This window comes from Panthera leo, chromosome B4 (genome assembly GCF_018350215.1).
Source record: "Panthera leo isolate Ple1 chromosome B4, P.leo_Ple1_pat1.1, whole genome shotgun sequence".
NCBI lineage: Eukaryota > Metazoa > Chordata > Mammalia > Carnivora > Felidae > Panthera > Panthera leo.
In genome coordinates this window covers 90301727-90316261 of record NC_056685.1, presented here as the reverse complement: position 1 = coordinate 90316261, position 14535 = coordinate 90301727, and positions in this window count along the sequence as shown.

The window sequence follows — 14535 nt, the reverse complement described above, 5'->3', positions numbered from 1 at the left end:
TTATGGTGACTCAGCCAACAGTGGTAGCAATAGATATGGGAGAGGTGCATGGATTTGTGGTATTAGTTTGTCATTTTGGTTCTGTTTCCTGTCTCACAGTACTTTCTCTCTTTTGGGTGTCATAATTTAAGCTCCTCCAAGAACACTACACCATTTACCTTTATCCTTTCACTGTAACAAGTACGTGATAAGTGTCCTTGGTCTAGAAAAGAAGGAGGAGCCACAGAGAGCTGAGGTGGAGACTCCAGCCCAATGACCCCTCATCACAAGAGACTCTTGGAGCTTCCCCGGCCTTCTTTGCCCATCCATCTCCTTGTCCAGCCCTGTCTAGCGTGCCCACCTCAGGCTGAAATTAGAGAACTGTTCCTGGAGAAGAGTAGCTGAAGCCAATCTCCCGCCTCCCAGACACAAAGTACTCATTAAAAGCCATTCCTCCCATAGTCTTTCTTGCTTCCTGGCGTCTGGGTAGAAGACACTCACAGGCATTTCTGCGCATGAGCAGCGTTGGCACATTTCCGGGATGTGTTACATTGTCTCGTCTCCATCCTTGACCCTGAGGTCTGGCAGATTACCCATTTACTGCTGCTCCACATGTCCAGGGACATGTCTGCAGAAGGAGATCAGATTGCTTTATAATTTATAAGGTGCCTCCCTCTAAAAATCTTTGAGGGAAGCCTCGGTCATTGTCAGGATCCTAATTCAGTCTTCAGAAAGTCTCCACACAACCTCCCCTTTTGAGAAATAGGAAGATTTATGTCATATTCTCTTGTACGAGACTTCATCGATTCTTTAAATATGCTTTGCTGTGACTAGAAAATGATTATCCCAATGTGCGTGTGTGTAATTGCCAATACGTAACACATTAGCGTTTATAAATCAGTTTCGCATACATCTTCTTTTACTACAACCCCATTTTACAGATGAGATGAGTCTCAGAGAGGTAAGGTTATGTAGTTATTGGCATATAACTTGTAAGTTCCAACAAGTATAGACTGTGTCTGAATTTTCTCCATTATATCTCTGAAGCCTAACAGAGTGCCTGGCACATAGTAAGTGTTTGATAAGTATTTGAGGAATTAACCAATAAATGAATTAGCGATACCTTCACACGGCTGGAATTAAAATTCTGAATTCTAGGGGCGCCTGGGTGGCTCAGTCGTTAAGCATCTGACCTCAGCTGAGGTCATGGTCTCACAGCTCATGGGTTCGAGCCCCTCGTCGGGCTCCGTGCCGACAGCACAGAGCCTGCTTGGGATCCTCTGTCTCCCTCTCTCTCTGCGCCCCCCCCCCCCCCACTTTCAGGCACATGCACTCTTTCTCTCTCTCAAAAATAAACTTTTTTTTTTAATTCTAAATTCTAAGTAACACATGTCCAGGCTGTATCATGTTTTAGTGGCTTTACCCATTTGGCTTATCGTGGACTGAATGCAGCCATGCAGAGAGGAATTCCCAGACTAATAAGGGTTTCCCACCCTGCTTTAGCTCCATGTCCCTTTGCAGTGCTCCCCACCCCCCACACACACCCCCACATCCCAGCCCTGTAAAATGTGCATGTGTTCCCACAGGCCGTTTGCACACCATTTTGTGGAGCTCACAGTCAAAATCCCTACCCAAGTTCAAGACTGTCTTTGGAGAACCTTTTGCCAAAACGGATGTGTCACGGATAGTAAGTGCCTCTGATAAACTACGTGTCCCTGCCTCCTGCTGGGCTTCCAGGAGGAAGCCAGGAAGGAAGGAGACACAGAAGTCCCCCCAACGTGGTGCTCTTTGTTGCATCCACAGGGAGACAACAAGTCCCCCCACGAGGATTTCCAGTTGGCTTGGAAAGCCACGGGATAGCCAAGTTTGGTGAAACGATTCTTTCAGACCCTCCGACTCAAGAAACCCCAGAGCAGCCTGCTGTTTAGCTGACTAGCTTTTCATTGATTTCTGAGGAATGAGAGAAGGTTGATTGTACATTTAAATCCTTGCTGACCCATGGCGAGGAGCTGAATAGCCTGGCATGCTAGGCTGTTCGTGTAAATACGATCTACGTCGTGACTGATTTATCCTCGGAGAGGTTTGAAACCCAGGCCATCTTTTTGCCCCTTCCCCCCACTACTCTTCTTGGTAAACACAAATAGAGTGGTTTTATAAACACTCTTTTAATAAACCCCAGAAACCGCGCCAAAACTAGCATCCACAATCCCGCTTTCGGGAACCGGCCCCCTTCCCTCAGATCATTATTCCTTGTGAAAATACCACATTCGGTTAAACAGACTTGCTGGTGTGGTCACATAAAATGGTAAGACGCAAAATAAAAAACCTTTTGTGTGCGGGAATGAATGAAGTAAAATAATTCTCCTGCCAGCTCAAATACATCTGAACATCTCCGGAGTTCCCTGACCTTCAAAATAAAGATGAATTTGTGAAGATTAGCAGTGACAGCCATGGGAAGCAGAGACAGATAGCAGAGCCCAGCCGAGCTTTTAATGAGGAAAAAAGAATTCAACCATTGAGAAGTCGGGGGGCCCCAAATCCTGTATATAGCAACTGAACATAATGTAAGCTTCCCATATCCTGCCTGCTACCACTGTGCCCTCACTTTAGAGAGGCCAAATTTTTCCAACAGAATGAAAATCGTGGGCTAGCCTTATATAGTATATATACTTTTAAGCTATCAGAGAAAATGTACAAATACGTGTGTAATGTAACAAAAATAGGTACTTGGCAAAATAACGCGTAATGAAAACATGCGTTCGTAAGTCCCTGTATGTATAACGTGTTACAGAAACTTTTAATACTGGCGCAAGCTTGAAAGCAAGAAATACTGACAGTCCTTAAGGCTCGTCGTGTGCCAGGCACCGTTCTCAGCATTTCACATGTGTCATCTCGCTTGATTTCCACAACGCCCCCAGTTATTATCGCCATTTCGCAGTTGAGGAAACAGAGGCACAGAGAGGGTAGGCAACTTGCCCAAAGTTATACAGCCAGTAAGTGGCAGAGCCGCTTTAATTCCAAGCTGTCGGAATCTAGACTCTGTGCTTTTGATCATTACTCTAAAACAGAGCTCGAGGTCCAGGTGAAGACGGAATTCTCCATGGGCATGTTGGAGCCGGAGGAGCATCATTTGTGTAGGATGGGTATTAAAAGCACATACCCTATATGTACTGCAAAGCGGAAGCCCAAATTCTGCCCAAAACCGGACACCGGGATATTCTGTTTTGATGTAGCCCTGGGAAAATTCTGTCCACAGGTTAGGGCCACAGGATATGGCACCAAAGAGAGGAAAGTCGTTTGTGCGCAACAGAAACCCTGAAACCACTCTATTCAGGAGCGGGTTCTGAATTCCCACTGCGTAACACGGGGATGAGGCATTAACGTGAAAACCATTCCACAAGCGCACTTTTGACCTCCCCCAAAGAGATGCCTCCAGTGGAAAGCAAGGCTTCCCGAGGATGAGCTCAAAAGCACAAAAGGAAACAAACTCCCATGACAGACAGTGAGCAAACAAATACACAACAATAGCGATACCTGTGCAATCTGAAAGAGATTTTAATTAGTGTTTTCTAAATATTCAAGGCAAAAAGAGAGAAATGGGCAAAAAAGAAATGCTTTGGAGAAATCATGGGAATTTTTTTAAAAAGCAAATATAAGTTCTAGCTAGGAAAAATACTGCCATTAAAAAATGTATACAGGGGTGCCCGGGGGGCTCAGTCGGTTAAGTGTCCGACTTTGGCTCAGGTCATGATCTCACGGTCCGTGAGTTCGAGCCCCACGTCGGGCTCTGTGCTGACAGCTCAGAGCCTGGAGCCTGTTTCAGATTCTGTGTCTCCTCCTCTCTCTGCCCCTTCCCTGTTCATGCTCTGTCTCTCTCTGTCTCAAAAGTAAATAAATGTTAAAAAAAAAAAATGCGTACAGCCTTAGCATATGCGTCAAACAGCAAAATAGAGCTGAGGAGAAAATTAGTAAATTAGAGATTGTGAGGAGACCATCCAGAACGCAGTTCAAAGGGAAAAAGAGCTGGGGCACACAAGAGGGAAGAGGAAAGATACGGAGGTACAGTGAAAGGTCTGACATGGGGTAAAAATGTTTTCAGACATAAAGGCATAAAGAAAATTCTGAATCCTCACATTGAAAAAGAACATGGAATCCAAGGGCACCTGGGTGGTTCAGTTGGTTGAGCATCTGACTCTTGGTTTCGGCTCAGGTCACAATCTCACAGTCGTGAGATCGAGCCCCACGTTGGGCTCTGCACTGACAGTGAGGAACCCGCTTGGAATCCTCTCTGCCCCTCCCCCACTGGCGTGCACTCAAGCTCTCTCTCTCTTTCTTTCAAAATAAATAAATAAGTTTAAAAAAAAAAGAACATGGAATCCAAATATCATAATCAAGTACAAATCCATACCTAAATGCATACTGCTGAAACTGCTTTTATATAAAAAATAAAGAGAGAGGCCACCAGACAGAAAAGACATATTACCTTAAAAGGAATGATAGTCAAATTAAAATGATGACTGACTTCTCATCATCAGTAATGGATTCCAGAAGACAATTGCATAATCTCTAAGGGCCAATGGGACATAGTTGTCAATTTAGGTTTCCAAGGGACCACTCTTAAACGATAGCAAAAAAAAAAAAACCTTTTCAGACTTCCAAAAACTGAAGCAGTTTTCTACTCAGATCTTCATGGAAAGAATTACCAAAGGAGATACTTCAGTGGGAACAAAATGTAAAGCAGAGGAAAGAGATGCAGGAGAAAGCACGAACAGAGAAATAAGCAAAATACATAAGGGAATGCAAATGAGTATCGACCTGGGACATTCAGTGCTCTGGCCAGCAGTAATAACCAGAAGAGACAGTGACACTGTGGAATTAGGGAGTTCTCGTGTACTTGCCTAATTCAGGAGAAACACAGACACGGATGAAATTCACACTTTGAAAACTACGTCATAAATATAACAGTATAAAATACGCTAATCAAATGGGTGCTATTTACTATTTTCTAGTCTGTTAACCAGTCGTTCCTAAATCCCTTGAGATGCTTTTTAAAAACAGATTTACAGCCCCCACCCCTCCGCCTTTGATAATTCTGGTTCAATGTATCTAGAGGGAGCCTTTGCTTCTGTATTTTTTAGTTTACACTTCTATTTTTTTTTTACACTATTTACACTTCTCTTTTTTTTTTAATTTTTTTAACGTTTATTTATTTTTGAGACAGACAGAGCATGAATGGGGGAGGGTGAGAGAGAGAGAGGGAGACACAGAATCTGAAACAGGCTCCAGGCTCCGCACTGTCAGCACAGAGCCCGAAGCGGGGCTCGAACTCACGGACGTGAGATCATGACCTGGGCCGAAGTCGGATGCTCAACGGACTGAGCCACCCAGGCGCCCCCTCCCCCTTTTTTTTTTTTTTTTTTTTTGAGAAAGAGAGAGAGAGCACGCGCGCGCATACGGGGGAAGGGCAGAGAGAGAATGAGACACAGAATCTGAAGCAGGCTCCAGGCTCTGAACTGTCAGCGCACAACCGGACGCGGGGCTCCAACTCACGAACCCGTGAGATCATGACCTGAACCGAAGTCGAAGCCTAAATGACTGAGCCACCCAGGCACCCCTGCTTCTTTATTTTGTAAAAGCTACCCAGATAATCTTGCTGGGCAGTAATAGCTATTACTGACTAGCCCAGTAGGCCTTACTCTACAGGTTTTTTCTCCTTGGGTCTCCAAGATGGAGAAACAAAGCGGGGGGGGGGGGGGGGGGGGGGGGGGGCACGGGTTTTACCCTTTCCAAAGGGTTCCACCCTTTGGAAACTCAATGCACCACAAAAGAAGCTCCTGCACCATAAAAGAATCCCTGTCCTGGGATTATAATGGGAAAAGCCTCTTTAGTCTCTCTGGCATGTAATGTTTTTTCCAGGTGATTGGTTTGAGGAGGTAATTTAGTAGATCCTGATAACTGAAAACAAACTATTTTGAAGTGATGATTTAAATTGTGTATTGGCAAGAATTAAATATTTAGGCACAACGACTGTGTGAGTCAGAAAGTGATTTTTGCAATGACGTAACAACTGCCAGCATTCTGCATGCAATAGCCCAGAGGTTTAAATGCTTGAAGGGATGAGCAGTGCTGCTTGTGAGAAAGCGCTTTTTAAAACTAGGTAAGAGCTCTCAGCTCCTTCTTTAGCCTGGGTGAAAAGTATAGGTCAATATCTGAGAGTCCCAGGAAAATACAGTGTGGCTGTAATAAAAATGGGATATCACTTACCAGATCCTTGTGTTGAGGTCCCATGATCTATTTTTGAAGAATATTTATCAGTGGAGCCCAGTTCCCCAAACTCAGCAATAGATGCCCTACGTATAAAGAGCCAAAGTCTAGGGAAATGCAAATTTGCCTCTTTTTCTAACACCTGTTCTACTGAATTTACAGGATTAAAAAAAAAAAAAAAAAGATGTGTAGTGTGTTATGTTAAAGCCCTCCGCCTTTTGTTTGAAAACCTTGGGGTATGGGAATAGTTAGAATTTAGGAATCATTGGGGTGCCTGGGTGGCTCAGTTGGTTGAGTATCCAACTCTTGAATTTGGCTCAGGACATGATCCCAGGGTCCTGGGATCGAGCCCTGCGTAGGACATGGAGCCTGACTGAGATTCTCTCTATCTCTCCCTCTGCCCCTCTCTGCTGCTCATGCTCTCTTTCTAAATTAAAAAAAAAAAAAAAAAAAGAATTTAGGAATTTAAGAATCAGGAGCTCTGCCTGTAAAGTTTAGCATACCCAGCATTGAGTAAGAAGAGAATTATCCCTCAGTTCTTCCTATTGACAGCAACCATTTTAAGAGCAAGATCTGGTCACCCAAGTCACAGTGCAGTGTCTTAGTCCTTTGAGCCGGTTCCCTCTGTTACACCGTAAATTCCTCAAGAGCGCTGGCTCGTTCTTATTCATCAGGGAATCTCCCGGTCTAGCCTTGTGTATAGCATATAGTGGGTGCACAATGTATTTTTGGTTTTCAGTGAGTGAGAAAATGAATAAATGAAGTCCCTGAGGTCAATGTGCTTAACAGCACCTCAGAAGAACACTTCCTCCCCTATCCAATGACACTCGGCCCCATGTAACCTGGGCTAGTTCAACACTTGGCTCACAACTTTCCAATATGGTAGCCACACGTAGCTATTTACATTTAAGTTCATTAAAATTAAATACCATTTCAGTTCCTCAGGCACACTAGCCATAGTTCAAGTCCTCGATAGCCATATACGGCTACTGGCTACTATCTTAGAATAGCCAGAGTATATCCGAGATAATAGAAAGTTCTATTGGACAGGGCTAGTATAGACTCATGCTGGGACTCCTGGAGCTCTATGCTCATCTCTGACTTTACCAGTTATTAACCCCGTGCATGCTATTCCCTCTGCCTAAAGAGCGCTTTCCTCATGGAGTGGTCTAATTAACTCCTTCTTTCCTTTCAGGTTTCAGCTTAGTTAATATCCCAAGCTAGGTCAAGGCATCTCACAGTACCTTGTACAATTCCTTATCAAGGCTGACATTTTATACAGTTTTAGGTGATCGCTTGATTAATACCTGTCTCTCATAACAAATTGTCAGCTTCTGGAGGACAGGAGCACGTCTGATTTTGTTTAGCATCGTACCCTCCGTGACCAGCAAATGAGTGACACTATGTGAGCTTGCAGTATTTGTTGAACAAACCAATGAATGAATGAACTGTCAGTTTCAATGTCTGTACCATAGCCATTGTAAGTGGTTGGTCCTCCAGTAGACTGATGCTCAGCTGAGACACACAGTTAAGGCTGCATCTGTTGTTCGTGGCCATCATTCCTTTGATTGCTAATTGCTGCCGGTGCTGAACATTTTCAAAACCGCCCCAGTGATTTGCCGGCACAATTAAAACTCTCAAGGTGAATATACTGAGCGTACCAATGACACATTCACAAAGTAAAAGAAGAACACGACATTTCACGTAGGCATTGAGACAGGCACTGTTAATCTTTGTATCTACAGGCCACTCATCAAACTCTCCATCAATCAAATCAAAAACCTGGCACTGAAACCCTGGATAGTTTTCTGAACAGTAATTGTCCTCCAGAAACCTCCCACCTCCAGAGGTTAGCATCCAGCTCAACTATTAGGATTATATATGGAAAGTTCGAAAATACGCATGTCACGGCTTCAAAATTCTAGCTACGTTTCTCCCAATGGCCTCAGAGGTTTGCAACTGCCGGGCTACCCTGTGCATCATCCCAGTCCTCTTGTTTCCATGGAAACTTCAGGGAGTGGGGGCAGGGACCGTCCCCTGAAGGGGTTCGGGTCTGCACATACCACAACCATTGAGTCCAGGCGAACCAAAACAGCAACAAAAAAGTCCGCCCACTCGGGCTCCTGTGAGCCTTCATGTCTGAGTTCATGTGGCTCTCACTTAGAAACGGAAGTGGAAAACCAAATAAAGTCAACTCCATGGAGGTCCTGGGGACTTAACACTGAGCAGCCACACAAATACCAGAGCGATGCATCATGACTCATGTTCTTACAATAAATGCCTAAGAAAGTAATAAGGATTTGGCACTTAGTATAAAGCATTGGCAAGACAACCCAAAGTTTTCTGCCTGTCGTAAAGTAGCCTGGGACATTTTCTCTCATTGAGCTATAGGCATTAGCAACGTTATCTGCAGCGGCAAAGGAGTTACTCATAAAGCTTTATTAAGTGATATCAAGACTTCTTTTTTTTAACGTTTGTTTCTGTTGTGGGAGAGGCTTTAGAGAAGGCCCTAAGTTGTTTTTCCCCAATGTGTCTATTCCAGCCCAATATTGGAAGATGAAACACATACCTGGAAGATTAGCAATCTCGAAATCACCTTTCCCAAAGTGATTCATTTTGGGAAAGACGTGCTGAAAAGTTAAACAAGTACCCTCTTGACTTAATCCTGTTCACATTTACAGAATAGATTCTGCAAAGGACAGAAACAAGTTGAGGCAAAGATCATCCCTATAGAGCAAGCATTTGGGGAATAACCAAAAGGCAAAAAGAAAAGAAAAAGACCAGATGGTTCTCCGGACCCTCACAGTGTGATGCACAAAGGAGAGGGGCTTTTTCATTTAGAAAAATAAAATAAATAAAACTTGCATCTCTATGGAGGCTCGTCCAGCACTTCCATCCTGGTCCACTTCAGAGTGGACAAGGCTTTTGCTGGCAAGTCAGTTGTGTGATAACCTGTATTGCTCATGAAGGCAGCTGAAATAGATAGGAAAGGTGCAGGCCATTTCTCTGGTACATCCGCCATTTCTTCCTGGTGGATGGGCTGATGGTGTGGATTCTTGGTTTAAGAAAGAAAAGCTGGGGGCGCCTGGGTGGCTCGGTTGGTTGAGCGTCCGACCTCAGCTCAGGTCATGATCTCACGGTTCATGAGTTCGAGCCCTTTGTCGGGCTCTGTGCTGACAGCTCAGAGCCTGGAGCCTGCTTCGGATTCTGTCTTCCTCTCTCTCCGCTGTTCCCCTGCTCACATTCTGCCTCTCTCTCTCTCTCTCTCAAGCATAAATAAACATTAAAAAGAAAGAAAGAAAGAAAGAAAGAAAGAAAGAAAGAAAGAAAGAAAGAGAGAAAAGGTGGAAGAGGCCTTGGGAAGAGCTAGTCTTCTCTGCTCTCCTGCTTCATGTGAGAGGTGCCTAGATAGCATCTCTACTGGTGTTCCAGATTTACGTTGTCAAGCACCGTGTATCTGAGGGGAGATCAAAGGGCAGGGGGACACATTTGCAGGACAACATGGGCCTATGACAGGAGAAGGCCCTCCACCATCTGTCCCTCAGTCTCCCGACTTCCTCATGATCTCTCCTGCCTCTGGGTCTTTGCACACATGGTTCCTTTGGCTTGGGACCCTCTTCACTCCCCACCCTTCACCAACCATGCCTGGCTCACTCCAACATCTCCTTGTTCAGAGTCATCCCTTCTGCCAAGAAGCCCTCCTCTGGACTTGGCAAGACTAGGTCAGACGCCATTCCTCGAAGTCCTTCCACCCATCAGGGTGACCAACCACTCCAGTTTGCCTGGGCCTGAGGCGCTTCCTGGGATGTGGGACTTTTAGTGCTAAAATCAAGATGGTCCTAGGCAAAGCAGAGCAGTCACCTGACCTCCCGTGCTCCCCGCACTCGCTTTCCCCAGATGTAGGGTCTTCCATTGTATCTGCCCATTTACTTGTAGTGCTGGAGACTCTCAGTTCCCTGAGGTCAGGGACGGCCTCAGTTCCCTGAGGCCAGGTCATTCTTTTCTGTGATCTCGCTGCACACCTAGCACAGGTCTGGCACATGGCAAACACTCAAGAACCATAATTGGAATAAGTACTTAGTACTGAATGAGTCCATATAAAATCGACATTCTTTTACAGATGGTTCACTCATCCCTGCTTCCTGCAGCCTCCTTCGTCTTTCCTTGAATCCAGGCATAGATCCTGCTATTTGCTATGGTACCTTTCCCACCAGCATCCGAGCGGCTAATATATGCCTAGCAGAGACTCCTGCATACAGATTAGACACCTTCCCTTCTGCTCCCGGCCACCATTTACCTTCAGCTACTGCTATAAAGAGACCAAAGCCCAGAAAACATACTTTCGTTACTGCTGATTTCTTTGGCTGTCATTAACTGAGAGCTTACATGTCAAGCACCATGTGGGGCCCCTACATTCATTTTCGGACTTACAACTCAAAATATCCCTATGAGATACTTCTCCCACCACTTTCCAGATAAAGATCCTGAGTTCCAGAGAAGTTAAAGAACTTGCCCAAAGTCCCACAGTTGGTTATGGGGGACCCAGGTCGAGAACCCACACTGAAGGCGTGGCTCCAAAGCCTATGCTTTAAATCACTACCCTGTACTGCCAGAGGCTTTCCATGGAAGGCTTTACTGTCCAGTTTACAGCACAGTAAACTGAAGCAAGACACACACTGGACTGTTGTGTCCATTGCCCAGTGTCCACCCTGAGCCTGGCCCCCATCTGAGCGAAAGGAAGCAGCGTTCAGGCAGGTGTGTTCCTGAATTTCAGGGAAGACTGGCCCAGTGGTTTTATGAGAGAGCCGAATGAATAGCTGATAAACTGTAAAGACTCTCAAACTCTTTATGCGATCAGTGAGAAACCAGGATCAAGAGAGGGTTGTCCTCTTGTCCAAGGTAACACAGCCAGACAGTGGCAACACCAGCCTGAGACCCTAATCCCCCGACTTCCTGTCCACGTTGGGTCCCCACTTCCTTCCCCCATTCTGTGTCTGTTAAAAACACACAAGGCTCTCTTTACCACATTCCTTGGATTTTAAAACAGCTGCTCCTACTATCGTCCCTCCTCACTCAATCCTACCAGCTTTTTCTTTCTTTCTAACATCTGAGGAAGAAGGTGTTATGGTTAACAGCATTTGAATTCCAGTGTCCCTGTAACATGTAATACTTTTGATTCTTTATTATCAAAATGCTTAAGAGCTGCGGAAGATGGAAGGCTTTTCTCTTCCTTCTGATGCAGAGCTAACAGGTTTCCTCCCATCATTGGCTGGGGGGAGAAGGGACTCACCTAACCCTCTCAGTGCCCACAGGAGGGGCCTCCACGATTATGCTGGAATTGCGCGTGAATGCCAGATTTGTTTTCACGCGGCCTTTGCCGTCCTGAGAAAGGCATGCTCTCAGAAACACCTATGCAGCGACCCAGGACCAGCTGAGTGAGCTAAGGGGGAAAGTGGACCAAGAGTCTGGTTACCCCAGAATCCACAGTAATCGGAAAATTCTGTCCCAACATAAGGGCTGCAGAAAGCATGGCACTTTCGAAACCGGTTTGGCAAACTAACCTTGGGGATGCTTCTAGTACTTTTTAAGACTGTGGCTAAAAGAACCAGACACTCTAAACCTTCCCCAGTCACCTCCATTGTGCTCCATACCTGCAACCCAGGAATTTCGCTTGCACTAAAAAGACACCTTCCAGAAGGACCTATGAACTTAAAAACAAACGCTGTTTCATTTGCCATTCATTAGGGGTATATCTGGCTTGATTTACTGCGGCCTTCTGACCCCGAGTCTTTGCAACAGCATTCCTTCACGATTAAGCGGAAATAGGATTCACGCGTGACTTTCAGGCATAAGCGCAGAAGGTACAATACTTCACATTTCTCTGTATCAGGTAACCCAGAGGAAACGCTCGACCCAATTCAGCAATGAAAGCTCATGAGCCGGACAGGAGTTTGCAAGCTTTCTGACCCAGGTTTCCCGAGCCTTTTCCTAAGGGGATGTGGCCGATGCCGAGCCACATACAATTGATCGAAGAAATTGCAATCCCCTTTGATGCCGAGGAAGTCGGCTCTTCCTGGTCACTACTCAGGAGGGGGGGGGGGGGAGAAAAAGAAAAGAGAGAGAGAAAGAGAAAGAGAAAGAAAAAGAAAGGGGGGGGGGCAAGACCAGTGCACCAGGGAGAATAAACTGGTACTGTCAGCTCAGTAGCCAGTGGTCATCAGAAAATGAGAAAAACCCTCAAAAACACTCAGGGCGGAGGGCCAGCAATTGTCCTTTAGAAATGACATGGGCAGCCTCTGGGGTGGGGGGAGGAAGTGCGGGGGGGGGGGGCAGGGACAAGCGTAATTACGGCAATTAAGAGGAAAGACTGCAGTCCCTTTTTGCTCTTAATGTGTAAACAAACCATTCCGGGACTTGTAAGCCAAAGAGAATTGGTACATCGTTTAATTTTTATCTACTACTGTGGCTCCCCTGGCTTTAACTGGCTTCCAGGAAAATTCCAAGGGCTGGGGCCCTTGTGGTTGTGGTTGTAGTTAAATACACAGATTTACCTGGAGCCTGGGTGGGGGAGGGAGAGCGGAGTGCTTTCACTGGCTACTCAGCTCCCTACAGACCAGTGAGCCCCCAGGCTACCCCTCCGGACCTACTGACCTACCGGAGGGAAGTGAGGCCACCTGAGGGAAAGGGATTCAGGATGAGGGCACCCTGGGCTCCAGCTCTTCCTGTGAGGCCCTGAATACCGTGTCCCCCTGGAGCAGCTATGAGTGGATCTGACCTCCACTTCCTGCGGTCCTCTCCCCTTTACCATCCTCCCACCCCAAAGTGGCATAAGTCCGGGTGGCTAACAAGCATCCGAACTCTGTTTTGTTTTCCCGTTGAAGCCCAGTGGACATGGAAGAAATACGAAGAGTCGGGGGAGGTAGATTGGGCTGGGAAGTTGCTCAGTTCCTGTGGTTCGGGAGGTTACTAGAAAGTCCTCGGATCCAGCCTTCTCACCCAGGGCTGACATCCCACCATCTGCGAGTGTCTGGCTTCCCTAAGGATTGCTTAGGATTTATGAACGCAACTACATACAGGAATCCCTGGCTACTAACCGTGGAGCTCAGCTACATGGAATTACTGCTGTGAAAAGCAGCTTGATTGCAAATCAAGGCCTGAAAATTCTCCAGAGGATGACTTTCTACCTCTCCCCAAAGAATTTGGTCTAGTCTAGCTGTAAGTCAGACCATCCTAAACATAGCCTCTGAACATAGCGACGAGCCACGCAGCTATTTTCTCACGATGCAATCACAGGCCAACAGACAGAAACTGAATTTTGTTGATAGGGATTCATTTCTTCGCTTTAAGAGTTCCCTTACATTGCTCTTTCGAACGCAAGTGGGTTTGCTCCCCTATTTTGGTATGCATGCAAAAGGAGGGGATCTTATCTTCAGATGAGGCTCACGGAGGAACTGTTCATGGGTAGGAGCTGGGAGACTGGAGCCCTCCCACCAGCTCTGGGGCTATTTGTCTGGAGAATCAAGAAGCTTTCTGGTTAGGCTCTCTCACTGTCTTGTAGACCTGAGCTCTCTTGCTGCTCATGCCTTCCAAACTCAGTCTCTGCAGGAAGCCCTCACCCTACCTCAGGACCTCACAAAGCCTGCCTGGTCTGAAAGGGGCTAGAGCTACCCATGAAACCTGGAGGAGGCTGCCGACAGCTTCCCAAATTGAGAGGGGAGCTAAGTCAGCGCAGCCCCTCCAGAAGGTTCCTCAGGGGTGGGTGTTTGTGGAAAACCACTTACCGATGCTTCCAAAAGCCTGGGCCCAGGGTGAGGGCCTGGGGCTGAGCCAGCAGCTCAGAGGAAGGAGAAACCAGAGGCCCGGCGGAAACTAAGAGTCGCTTGTAGGAAAATTATGTTTATTCGGTGGTTTTTCCCTCCACACCATTCATGAATGTCCCGGCGGCAATATGGCGGTCAGCTCACTCTGGCCCACCTCCCAGTTATCACCATTCTCCAGTGATGACCCAATGTGGTGGTTGGGGAGAGGGAAAGCCGCAAGGTACAGTTCTGCATGTTCCTGACTGCCCCAGCTAAGCCCCTCCCCATGAGTACCTCATTCTTTCCTTGCTGGCTTTACCTTCAAACTCTTCTGCCACTCAGCCACTCAAGCCCTCTTGGCTCATAACCTTTGTCTCCTTTGCTCTGCATCATTCAAATGAAAAATCTTCACATCCTCGGACACTTACTGTCCTTTCTCCGTCCAAGCTGCCCAGAGCCCTGACCTTGGAGAGGTCCTCAGTTTCACCGGGTC